Here is a 10,261-nt window from a genome sequence, read left to right as displayed (position 1 = left end):
AACCCAAAGACGAACCTGGGTCATTGCATAGAGCCATTCCCACCGCCATTGAAAAAGAAAACGGTGAGAATACGATGTCACCGTATTCTTACCGTATTCTTTTTTCATTGGCATTCGGAGTGGACCTAGGCAACGACCCAGGTTCGTCTTTGGGTTGAAATGCCATGAGAAATCCAAAAGACGCAATTTTTTCTTACGAGGAAACTAGATAAGGAAGGAGGTGCTATTACGCTACCCAAAGACACAAGAAAAACCGCATCAAAACACAACACATCATAGACGTCGATTAATGTAATGATAGACGTCTATAGTGCCCATAGACGTCGGCTAGTGTAATGACTGACGTCTAGAGTGCCCATAGACGTCAGTTAATGCTAAACACTCGCAAGTGTTTCTCTTTTTTCTCTTTCTTTCTTTCTTACAATTAGTAAGCAATATAACAATGAAGTTTGGGAATGTTTCTTTTTTTCTCTTTTATTTTCTCTTCTTCTCTTTTTCAACTCAAATATAATCTTTTTCTTGAGCTCTTTCTTTTCTTCTCTTCTGATCGCTTCGCAAGATAAATGTTTCGTTGTAAGCTTTTCTCTTGTTATTCTCTTGATTATCTTCTTTTCTATCATATTTATTCTTCTTTCGAAAGTTGTTCTATTTAAAGGCTCCTTGAATAAATGTTCATTAGACTGAGTGTTTGCCTTTATTCTTGTGCTTTCTCTTTCTTCAGGTACAACAACTGTTTAATAAGTCAACTTGTTAGAGCAGACATGCTTTTTTAGTACTTTGCTTGAAGTAGGTAGTGCATCCTTTTAGGCATGGCTTCCAGTGAAGAACATTATGTGAATATCTTTTTTGTCTTTAATGTCTATTTTCTGATATTTGATCTGAAGGTCTATGGATGCGTACAGAATAGCTTATCTGCAAATTATAGAATAAATTGTGCATGCAGAAGATAAGTCTTCTCTTACCACTTTTGTTGTTTTTGAACGTTGAGCATTTGATGTCATTTAATGCTAGCTCAAAACAACAAAGTGCTTTTTTATTTCTTACCATTAAGGTAGCATTTGACAATTAAGTTTTTCTTTTAAAGATACCAAGCTTTGAGTAGGACTTTATATTTGGACAAAGTATTGTTTTAGCTAAGGTATTATTTAGGCAAGTAAGCGCTTCTTTTTATTCTTGCCTCTTCTTTAGACAGATAGCATTTGACTTGTTTATGTTTTCTTTTGTATTTTCTGTTTTACTCTTTTAAAGTGTTTTGTCGAAGACATCATCTTAACATTGTTTTGCTTTCGAGAGCTAAAGTGAATACCCTTTGGGTATGATAAGCTTTAAGTGTTTAGCTTTAACTCTCTTAGACGCTTTAGGCAAAATATCCATTTAGCATAGCGTCTGGAAGTTTTTAACCTAGATGTTTTTCTAGTTCCTAAGAGCCTAAATGTTTTCCTAAGGTTTTCTATGTTATGGATTCAAATTCTAAGTTTTCTGTAGGTTTTCTATGTTGAGAATTCAGGTTCTAAGTCTTTGTGTTTTCATCCTAAGTTGTTTTAAGATTATTTTCCTGTTTTAATTTTATTAGTTAAACTTCAAAATATGAGAGTGTTTACACATATAGACGATTGTCTTAACATAAAGTTTCAATACAAATAAAATATGAAAGACTTGTAAAGATTTTCTCTTTAAGCGAAAGCGTTAGACGATGTAGAGAAAGAGAGACAACGTAAGAACAAGCTTTATATGCACGTATTCTTCTTATCTTCTCTTCATGCAATAATCTATATATAGCCTTCTTCGAGAAAGATCCGTTAGACTAAGAGTTTACTTCCATGTAGACTTCATATCCTTTCTAGGTAGGCAGTCAAACTCAGGTCTACATTACGAAGCTACTATGTTTTATCGGAACTTTGACAAAAGTAGCTTGTATGATTCTATAGAACTTGAAGCTTTAGGGAAGCATTCCTAGAATGTCTTTCTATCTCATAATGTCTTTTTCTTTCTCTAAAAGCTTTTCCCATTCATGGTCTCATCTGATTTAACGTGTCTTTAACTCAAGCTTCGTAGAGTACAACGCTTTGGAGAAACTTGCAACTTTTAGCGTCTCCTTCTTGTTTATATTCATGTGATGAGGGGTCAGCTTGTTCTTCCTAGCATTTTTGATCTTATTGACGTCAAATAAAGGGATTCTTTCTAACTTCTTCACCTCTAGCTGCATCTGCCTTACATTGTTGATCTTAAACTTTTGGCCTTAGGAAGCACCACTCATTAAGATATTGTTCATTATGTGAAAAAGAACACTTGGAGTCATCAAGTGCTTGACAACCTTCTGTTCAAAAATCAACCTGTATACTAGTGAGCAGTAGTAGCAGGTGAGTACATCCTCATGTAAGTTTTTAATGGAGCAGATGGATGTACATGATGTGTGGTAGGTTGAAAGGTACATCGATCATCAGATGGTAGATGGCCAGTCTACCCAACTTCGTCACTATAAATACCCGCTCCATCCTTGTAATTGTCACTTTTGAGAATGAGAATTTGATTTCTGTTGAGAGCACTCTGGATACAATTCTCCTTGAGAGGAGCTAGAGAATCCTAGGGATCCTCCTCTAGCACCTTCCATGCACACTACCTTCATTTTTCATTTTCCATTCTCCATTGGTGCTCCATAACTTTTCTCTCTCCTCCACGCTGCATCACTGGCCATCAACCACATCTTTAGCCTTTCTTGCGACGCGTCACTTCCTACTCAGCATATTACCACGTCATTTTCTCTCTCGAAGCTTCACATTCGAGACACCTCACATTTTCCTCACATGAGACAAAACTTCATTTTCATTCTCTTGCCTTCATCTTCCACGAGAGCATTCTCTCTCGAGAGTTCTACTAGAGTAAGTCATTCTTCTTCACAAATTTGCATTTTCTCTTCACATTTCCCCTTCCTTCACTATTTTGCATTTACCCCGATTAGTTCTTCGATCTATGGCCTCCGTTAGGGTTTCCCTCATCCTTCATTGTTTTCTTTGATTTTAACCAATTAAATAATTTTTTGCTCCGATCAAACACCTTTCCACCAATTGATCTCTTTGTTCCACCGTTTAATTTTGCTATTGAACTGTTTAACCAGTCTATTTTAGGGTTTCTACTCCATTTAGGGTTTTTCAATGAACAAACCCTAAGTTATAGGGTTCTTGAGAGTTTGATCTCTGTTTTGGTCCGATTAGAGTTTCCTTCACTCTCCTTCGAGTTCTCTTTGTCTTTTCGCTGCGTTCATCTCTAGAGGAAGCATCAAGGAGGTTCAAATCGCTTGCACATCGCATGTACGGTGTTCTCCTCATGCGTCTTCCATCAAGTGGTATTAGAGCAAGGTCATACATGCCTCCATCAAGAGCTAAGCCATTTTTACATTTTATTTCTTCCTTTCTTGTGTTGTTCTTCATTCCAGTTCACTGATTCTATTTCTCTTGCTTGAGTCAATTTCAGCTTTCAATTTGAATTTCAGTTTGTCATTGTCTTGTGCACCTTTGGTTGCAGTGTTTGTTTTTGTTCAGTGAGTTTAATTTGTTCTACTGTGCTTGTTTAAGTTTGTTTGAGTTCAAAGTACTAGACAAGCCATATATCTACCAATAAAGGCAATGAGAACTTGTTCTAGCCTTGGTGATACAAGCTGAAGCACTGGAAATCAATTTTGATTTCATTTATGTTTTCAACTCTGTTGCAGAATTTTAATTCTAGTGTAATTTGTGAATATGTTTTTCAGTTGGATTTTTGTGTTTTTGGAGCTTTGAACAACATTGTTTAGTGTTATTAAAGGTTTCTCAATGTGTAGCAAACCATAATAAGAAATGAAATGCAATATGCATAGCTTGGTTGCTCAAAATCGTTAGCATCTCACTGTTTCATTTTTCATTTCTAGCTTTTCACCGTGCTAAAATTCTTTGTTTGGTCAAATTCCAGTTTGGTCATGCTAAGCTTTCCAATTCTAGCTTAGTTCGGTGCACTCATACTTCTTTGAGTCATTTTCAATGTTTCTTAAGCCTTTGATTCTTGGAAACTTGATTTTAGTGGTGTGATGGAATATTTTACTACATAATTAGCCATAGTAAGGTGTGATTTCGGTTTATGCTTTTTTTTGTGTTGTTGGAAAGCTTGATCAAGTTTAATTTGATGTTTGAAAGTTTCTAGCACAATTCATTTAGTCATATCCTAACCTATGTGCAAATTTGCTTTCTAAAAAATCATTTTTTGGGTTAGAAATGGAATTGAATTAGTGATTTTGAATTGCAAGCATTTTATAACTCATTATAGAGTTTAGACACATTTCAAATCATTAAAAAAAGTTTCTTAAATAGTTAGTGTTTCTTTTGAATCACTTCCATGCGAAATTGAGTGTTAATCCACCAAACCAGGGACATTTTTCTGGTGCAGAATAGCTATTCCAGCCATTGTTTGGTTATTTCTTTTATTCAAATTCAATTCTGGATTGGTAAAAGCTGGTTCAATGTTTGAAATTGAAAATAAATTATCAAAAGAATTATATTCAAGTGATAAAAGGCTTATAGAACTGTGTAATCCAGTTTAGAGGCCCTGAATTCCAAAAAACTCAAAATCTGAAATTCATTGGGGCATTTCATCAAACACTTTGGAAAAATATCAAACAGTTTGAGTTTGGACTTGGTTTAATCTGTGATTTCAATTTTCTTGCTTTCTTAATTTATTCTATCAACTTTCTTAGGTTCATTTTGTGTGCCTACTATTGTTCAATACCTATTATTAATTGATTTTCCATTTCTTAACCTCCAAAGTGTTAATTTCAATCTATTTACGTTAGAATTCTGGAGTAGTGAAAACTAAGACTGTTTTTTGAAATTTTGAATGTTGTTAATGGTGTTGTGAAGTATTGTTGGAGTTTTAAAGCCACAATAACCATTCCTTACCAAGGTAGTATCTTAGGGAGTGGAGAGGGAGCTGAATTGTAACATAAGAGCACTATCCAGCAAGCTAAATTATCACTGATCCAGCAACGTTTCAACTACCAGAGAAGCCTTATTTCATGTCTATTTTGGAAGTACCAAGCACCAAAAGAATTGAAGTTTACACAAGTTTTCAGCATTGAATCAAATGTTTTTGAGTCTCCATATCACAAAACATTTGTAGTTTAAATTTGTTTTAATTGTTTGGCTAAGTGACTTGGGAAAATGCTCTTGAAGCAATTCCAAGTTCACATTTGAACCTTGTAATAGTTTAATTCCATTTGTTAGTGTGAAAGTGTGTCAAAGGACTCCAAGTGTCACTTGCACTTTCACTTAGGACCGTCTAGCATTTACATTTGCATATTTATTACCTTGTTTAAATTGCTTGTTTGATCTTTGTATTTTAAGTCTTCGTCAACATAGGATTTAATTAAACATTCTTTTGGTTTTTAGGAACATTTCATTTTGCATTTGAAAAATATTTTGAAAGATTTCTACCTAGAAGCTTAGGTAAAGATAATATAAGGAAACTATGGCTAGGAAGGACTTGGTTTTTAAGCTTGTCCCTTTGTGACTCACCTCTCATTCTCTTTAGAAATCCTTCACCCAAAAACAAGAAAAGTTTGCGAAAATCTCTTTGACTCACCACTTGCGTAAGTGTTTGAAAATTTTGAAAACCTTTAGTGCTACAACAAGTGTGTAATCATTTGAAAGTCAAGAATGGAATAATTATTTATCTTGTGTAGTGCATTCTTACAATCTCTTTAGCCAAGAGTATATTAAGTTGTGTGATATATGATTGTAGGAATGGAAAATCAGACCAAAGGAATCAAGGAGTTAGAAAGCACAAAGTTGTCCAGAAGTAACAAAGTTGAGCATGTGTTTTCTTGAAGGATGAACCAGAACCAGGACCTTAGCATATGATTGATTGTTTTGTAATTGTTTTGATTCAATTAGATTTGTAATAGGCCTGTGTTAACTTTCTTGTGTTTTTCTGCTTGGTTTTATTTTAATTTGTGAAAGGCCATTAAAAGTCCAATTGGTTTGGAAGAGTCCTTGGTGTTCTTCCAACTCTTGGCAACTTTTCTTGATTATTTGATTTAGATTTGGCATAGTTAGACTACTGAGCGTGTCTTGTTAGCCAAAGCTACAAGCCTTACCATAGGAGTAGAATTTTCCATTGATTGCGTTTGAATGTTTGATTTCACGTTTAAGGGTCATTAGAGTCCGAAATTAGGAGTTTAGTCTTTTAATTGTCTTTGATTGATTGTGTTTGTTTTTGAGTCATGTCCTTTGATTTTAAAGGTAATTTTAGTTTAAGGGGTAATTAGTTAATAACCTAAGACATTTCTGGCAAGGTAAAACTTGGTACTTAAGCAACCTTTAGCTCACCTCTCTTACCTAGAACTTGTCTAAGTGTGAAGCTTCTAACCCTTCAGATTAGAAAAACTTTTAAAAACAAAGATGTCGTGTTATAGTTCATATAGGTCATCTAGGATCAATAATTAGATGTTTAATCAAGTTAGGAATCTTCCATTCTTTGATAAGGACATAGGTGCATTAACATACTTAGCTTGGGAAAAAGAAATTGATAAAACGCATCTTTTCATTGCCATAATAAGTGAATCTGAATCCTATGGTTCCATTTTTCTTTCTAGAGAGAGTGAATATTATGTTCTTAGTATATTTATCTTTCTAGGTTAGAAGAGCATGCAAGTGAGTGGTGGGATGAAAGACAATATTATGTAATAAAGGTTGAAAGTCCTCCATTTGTAATTGGTATGAATTAAAAGCTTGCATGAAAAGGAAGTTTGTGCCTCCAACCATTAAGAGAAACGTAGAACTAATGAGAAATAACATTGAAGAAGAAAAAAAAAATATTTTTTAAGAGTTTAAATGACCATGGTTTTCTTCATAGAGAAATTGAGTTTAGAACCAAACTTAAGGAACATATGGATAAGAAAAAAGAACAAGAGAATGAGAGAAAAGAAGAGGAAGAAAGAAGAGAGGAAGTGAGAAAAGAAGAAGAAGAGAAGAGAGAAGAAGAAAAAAAGAGAAGAGAAGAAGAAAAAAGAGAGAAAGATGAAGAGAGAATAAGAAAAGAGAGCATAGAAGAAGAAAAGAGAAGAGAAGGGAAAGAATAGAAAAATAAAGAGAAGGAATAATTGCTACCGAAGACAAGTCCTACTCTTACAATAACCATGGAACCTAAAAGGGAAGATTTCCAATCCTTTAATTCTTTCCCAATTATTTTTAACTCTTCCAATATTAACTTCTCCTTCAAACAAATTGCCATCGTATTTTCAATTAAAATTGTTTCAAAATATAGCAATTCAAATCTTGAGCTATTGTTATCCTTAAGGAAACAAGTAACTCAAGAAAAAAGTGAATTTGGACTTCTAAATTTTCCCAAGAATAGAAAACAAAATATAAGACGTCCTTATTATCCTGTTTTTATAGAAAATTCCTTTCTTGGATCAATATTAATTGGAGATATGCATATTGCAGATTCGTGTTTGATACAAGAAGAAGAAGAGTGGATCTAAAGGAATAAAGGGATAAGGTCACTCCAAGATGGCCCACTCCCAAGGCTCTGCGAAGCTTCTTTATAATAAAGGCGAGACTGCTAGATTTGAGGACAAAACTTCTTTTAAGAGGGAGGGAATGATGGAGTACTGCTTGATGTACCTTCCTTAGTGTCATCTAGTTATATATTTTTACGTTTTATTGTACACATTTTTAGCTTACATGGAGTTTGGGTCACTATAAATACCCAGTTCCACCACCCTTGTAATTGTCACTTTTGAGAATGATAATTTGATTTCTGTTAAGAGCACTCCAGATACAATTCTCCTTGAGAGTCGAGCTAGAGAATCCTAGGGTCCTCCTCTAGCCACCTTCCATGCACTACCTCCATTTTTCATTTTCAATTCTTAATTGGTGCTCCATAGCTTTTCTCTCTCGAAGCTTCACATTCGAGCCACCTCACATTTTCCTCACGCGAGACAGAGCTTCATTTTCATTCTATCGCCTTCATCTTCCATGAGAGCATTCGAGAGAGAGAGAGAGAGAGAGAGTTATACTAGAGTAAGCCATTCTTCTTCACAAATTTGCATTTTCTCTTCACATTTCCCTTTCTTTCACCATTTCCTTACATTTACCCCGATTAGTTCTTCAATCTATGGCCTCCATTAAGGTTTCCCTCATCTTTCATTATTTTCTTTGATTTTAACTGACTAAATTCTCTTTTACTCCGATCAAACACCTTTCCACTGATTGATCTCTCCAATTCACCATTTAATTTCATCATTGAATCGTTTAATTGGTCTATTTTAAGGTTTTTGCTCCATTTAGGGTTTTTCACCGAATAAACCCTAAGTTCTAGGGTTCTTGAGAGTTTGATCTCTGTTTTGGTCCGATTAGAGTTTCCTTCACTCTCCTTCGAGTTCTCTGGAGGAAGCTTCGAGGAGGTTTAAATCGCTTTCACATTGCATGTATAGTGTTCTCCTCAGGCGTCTTCCATCACATGGGTAAAAAGATAAAATTTTCCTAACTCTAATAACTAAAAGAATAAAAAATCTTATATAAATGTGATTATAATAGATATAAGTAAAAAGATAAATTTCATTGTAATTTCTTTTCTTAGTAGTATAATACATAAATATTGATGTATTTAGGAATTAAAAATTGGATTGAAGAATAATACTAAGATTAAATATGTTTGTAATCTCTAAAGTATGATACGAAATTGGATTTTATCCTTGTTCCAAACTTTGATTTAGTTTGATTTCCAAATTTTAAAAATGAGTGAATGTAGTCCTTGTCATCCAATAAATTTATTTTATTTTTTGGCACAACAAACGACATTCCATGCTAACATTTATACTAGTTCCTCAATTTGTTTCTGAAGCGATTCTAAATGTCTTTATCATGTTCATTTCTATGCTTATCTAGAAGAGAAAAGACACTCTTTTTATATGTTTTAACAAATACTGATTTAGGTACTTTAGTAGTTATAGTATCTGGATTCACACAGTCCTCAAGTCTGTAGTTAACAGGATATTCATATTTTTTTTTGTGTATCCTCCTCTATCTCCTTTAAAGCACCATCCCAAAAATATTCTATTTTGGCTCGAATAACGCTTTTGGAATCAAGCATAGATATAGTCTTAGCAAAATGAGGTATCCAGTCATAAGTAGATTTACATTGAACACTACTAGCAAAATCTAAGAAATCATGCTTCTTCAGCGTATGAATCTTAGTACTATAAGTCATTAGATTTGTCTTTTGTCTAAATATTCAAGTAATAATACAGGTATTTTGACGCCTTACTTCACTCCACCTTCGGCGCTGGTCGCACCTTATACTAGTTAGTAGACTATAGTTGGCGTATGTTTGTTCTGGTAGTAACCCATACTATAGTCATAGGACCCTTTCAACCATGACATCAATATGTGCCAGACCGCATTGAGTGCAAAGACTCCCAACTGAATGTCTATCGAGTATCCCTACTATGTGGAGTAGGGCCGCGAGCCATATTATACCCTAAAGGTATAGCCTTTTATGCATGACTTTGAAGATTTTTCTTGATGCATGGATGCTTCCACTCTTATTCTTTTTCCCTAAATTTTTCCTTTCTAATCCATCTCACATCATCATCCTCTTCAAATCCCGTTATCCACCTTCATCTTACAAGCACCCTTCACACCCAATCTACACTCAAGTATTATCCCTCCTATTTTTATTTTATTTATTTCTCCTTCCCTGTCTGTGTGCTCATAGCCACAAAAAAAAAAAAAACTAATACCTACAATTCCTCGTTCCCTTTTCTTAACTCATCTTCTATACTATCGATTTCTATACTTGAACCTAAATATGTAAATAATCAAGAATTAGAGTATGCAGTAAAAATGGAGAAAATTAGTTAATATATACTCGTTTTTATCTTTTGAAAGAATTTTCTTTTTTAATCCTTTCAATAAATCAAACTAAAAGTAACAAGAAATTTTCATATTCAAGATCCTTATGTTTTTTTTTTCGTATTAAAAGTCAAATGGGTGCACCTGCCTACCATAACGAAAGGAAAGTAACCTTTAACATCAATATCACATTTTTTTGTTAACTAATGATAACATATTTGTCACAAGTTCAATTATATAGGAGAAATTAAAGGTGTTGGGTGGATTTAGAGATGAGCATGAAGAGAAAGGAAGGAGAAAAGGAGTGGATGTTGTGTTAGTGATGGAACAAAGAAAGCGATGGAGATGGTGAAGGTGTTAAAGAATCTGGTCTTTGTAAG

The sequence above is a fragment of the Vigna radiata genome, chromosome 5 (genome assembly GCF_000741045.1).
Source record: "Vigna radiata var. radiata cultivar VC1973A chromosome 5, Vradiata_ver6, whole genome shotgun sequence".
Taxonomy (NCBI): domain Eukaryota; kingdom Viridiplantae; phylum Streptophyta; class Magnoliopsida; order Fabales; family Fabaceae; genus Vigna; species Vigna radiata.
The sequence above is the reverse complement of the archived record's forward strand: the minus strand, read 5'-3'. Positions refer to the sequence as shown.